This window comes from Cupressus sempervirens, chromosome 7, assembly GCF_028749045.1.
Source record: "Cupressus sempervirens isolate cs-2001-9-10 chromosome 7, ASM2874904v1, whole genome shotgun sequence".
NCBI lineage: Eukaryota > Viridiplantae > Streptophyta > Pinopsida > Cupressales > Cupressaceae > Cupressus > Cupressus sempervirens.
The window spans coordinates 427,979,614-427,982,961 of NC_143124.1; the positions used below are offsets into that span (position 1 = coordinate 427,979,614).

Here is a 3,348-nt window from a genome sequence, read left to right on the forward strand (position 1 = left end):
CATCTGAGAAAAAAAGTACCCTTGCAGTTTGAATAGAACTCTCTCCGTGAACCATTTATCATGCGAGGAAAAAGGAAATGCCTTTTCGATTCTCGCTGGAAGTAGAGAAATTTCTGGTGACTTACGCTGAAGCCGACGATGAGGTTATATATATGACCCTTTCCCTAGTTGCTTGTCAAATTTCTTCTTTCGATTATCTAATTTCCATCCCCTGCCTGCTTAGTTGCTTTGATAAATCCCATATCTTCAAAAACTACTGAGACAACGGAAGTAATGAATCCAGACGAAGTAAAAATTGATCAAAATCTTTGGGTTATTCAGGTTAAGGAAAGCGTCCAAACGCATTTGAAGCAAGAAGAAGAGAAGGAAATGATGGCATCCATTTTTGGTGTGCCCAAAGAGCTCTTCACAATGAAGCCAGAAGCATATGTTCCGCAGTGCGTCTCCATTGGACCCTAGGACCATTGGAGATCCCAACCGTGTGAAACGGAGAGATATAAAGTGGCTGCTGCGCGAAGATTTCAGAACATGCTAACCGGTGAGTGCAAGTTCGACTATGCAGTGGAAGAAGTGAAGAAGTACGACTGGCAAATTAGGAACTGCTACCAAAAATTTCTCGACTACAATGAGGAAGCGCTTGCATGGCTCATGGCTCTGGACGCGTCGTTCGTGCTCGAGTGTTTGCAGTTCTACACGAAAGGGGTGGATCACTCTTCTTCGCAACTGTCATCCCAGCTGAAACGGCTGGGCCATGTTTTAGACCCAGGTCGCAGAAGTGCAACCCACAATGCCGTTGTGAGAGATCTGATGATGCTTGAGAATCAGATCCCTTTGTTCCTTCTGCAGAAGCTGCGGGAAATCCAGCTGGGTTATCAAGATAAGGCGGAAGAAAGGCTGAGTAATCTGGTACGTTGGCCTCTGAAGAATGTTCGCCGTTTATGTTGAAGACGGTCGATAGTTCAAGGCTGTGCATAAAAACGAGGGGTCACCTACTGGAGGTGCTCTACCACTCTATTGTCCCTTCAGCATTCCTGGACGACACCTTCACTGAGAAGAATGATGACGGGAATCAGGTCCCGGAGACTGATTCAGCATACATAAAGCGTGCTGTGAAAGCTTTATGGAGGGTTCTCTCCTCATTAACAATCAGTCTTGTTCAACTTGTCTCCCTTATCTCTGACCGTGTCTTTAAAGGAAGGGCTGCCCAATTTGCGACACAGTTGACGAGGAATCTCCCTTCTGCGTTAGAAACTCTTTCAATTAAGCGTAATGTTGAGAGAGATGAGGAAAAGAGTGAAGAGGGAGGACAATATTCCTCTCGAGAAATCCCTCCTTCACGCGACGAGCTGGAAATTCCGTCCGTCTCCGATTTATGCTCGGCGGGAGTAGGATTCCTTCCAACCGAGAGAGACCTTAGCACAGTTCGATTCGAACCGAGCACTGCAACTCTTTATCTTCCCACATTGAGGTTGGATTCCAACACAGAAGTTTTTCTGAGAAATCTAGCAGCCTTTGAAGCTTCGGCAGCGCCTGGTGATTTGGTCTTCAGTCGCTACACCGATTTCATGAACGGAATCGTCGACACAGAAGAAGATGTTCGGCTGCTAAGGAGAGTAGGGATTATCTACAACCAGCTGGCAGACGACGTGAAAGTGGCAAGCCTCTGGAACGGAATGGGTAGATGTGTCAAATTGACTCGAGTTAAGTATCTGGACCGAGTTATAGCGGACGTCAACAGGCATTATAACAATAGGTGGAGCGTGGCTGCGAAGAAATGTGCAAACAAGTACATATTTAATTCGTGGCAGCTCCTCACTGTTCTGGCCACCGGGATATTTCTGCTTATCACATGCTTCCAGACTTTTTGTTCTGTGTACGACTGTAAGCGCTCGCACTACTACACAATATAATATTTTAAGACATTGATTTTAGACGAAATTAATATATTGTCTGAAATATTTAATTTTTAATTTTTAATATTTTAAAATGAAATTAGAACTTTCTTTAATCGTCTCTAACAAAATTTACAGACAAATAAGGAAACTTGCATTAATTTGGCAAGGACTGATCAGGCCGGTGGGAAGAAAAAATATTTCGAATGCATTTTCATCAGGATTGAAGCAGGAAGGTAGGTTTTTTTTCCCTCTCTAGTTTGTAAACTATTAATCTCCCATTTCGTTTGCTCGTTTTGCAGGAGTGTCAACAAAGCTGCGACGTGTGAGCTCTACAGCACATCTGATCTCTGTACTGACATTGAGGTATACTCTTAAACCCTAAGCATGAGCAATTAAAATTACTAATACCACTTATTTTACCTATTTTGATGTTTCAATGAATAAGGTGATCTGAATCCTTCAGTACGGTGAAGAAATTTTAGGATAGATTTAAAAACCCCATTTCTTAGGGGGAAATTTGTAACAGGGCATGTATCATGGCTGCTGCTGAACCATCCTGTACTGCCTCCTTTTGCTAAGTAAACCCATTTGCTGTTACGTAGGAGTCTTGCATAAGCTCTATCAAATAAAACGAGCCCCAGAATAAATGAAAAGCTAAGGTCTTGTTTATTTATTTTGGGGGAGATTTATTCGATTTCTTCCCCTGCATCAAAGCCTGACTAACAAACAAAGTGATTGGGCGTTCTCTCCAGCAGGATGAGAATTAGAAGGCTTACCAAATGAAATTAAGAGTCTATTTCAAGTTGAGGGCCCTTATATCTAGGGCAAGAACGCACCGAAGAAAAAGCCGACCTTTAAGCCTTGACCTCGAGCGCAGAAGCCAGGTCGGTTCCCATGATTCATAGCCCCTTCCCACAAGATCTTCAGCCTAATCCATATCGCTAGAAGGATATAAGTGCCCTGGTGAGGCCAGGGATTAATCAGAACCTCGATTTTCATTTCAAAATAAATCAGAGATGTCAAAGACTCAAATACTTTAAATTTGCTACAAGTGCAAAAAATGCTTTTTTTGGATTCAGCTGCTGTGAAATGATGAAAAATTTGGTCTTGCCTTAAAAATAGGACAGGTGAACAAGGTCAACAATATGCTTTTCTCTAGAGAAGATGACACTGACGTTTGTCTGCCTTTTGCTGGTTTGCAAGGGTTCGATGCCGCAACTGCAAAGTTTCGAAGATCATCCAAAAATATATTGACATCTGGTAGGCATTTGAATAAACCCTAAGCATGAGCTAATAAAACTACTTAGAGCATCGATTTTGATGTTTCATTGAATGAGAAGATCAGCACGATGGATAAATTTGAAGATAGATTTAAAAACCCCATTTCTGAGGGGAAAATTTTGGGGCATTTTCAAAGCCCCATCTCTCACGTCAATGGATTTTTTTTAAACTT

At 42.3% G+C, this 3,348-nt stretch overlaps 1 pseudogene; it reads left to right on the plus strand.

Moving 5' to 3' along the window:
* The first annotated feature begins 203 nt into the window (after nt 1-203).
* Nucleotides 204-1,910, plus strand: LOC149547360 (putative UPF0481 protein At3g02645 pseudogene; annotated as a pseudogene).
* Nucleotides 1,911-3,348: the final 1,438 nt, after the last annotated feature.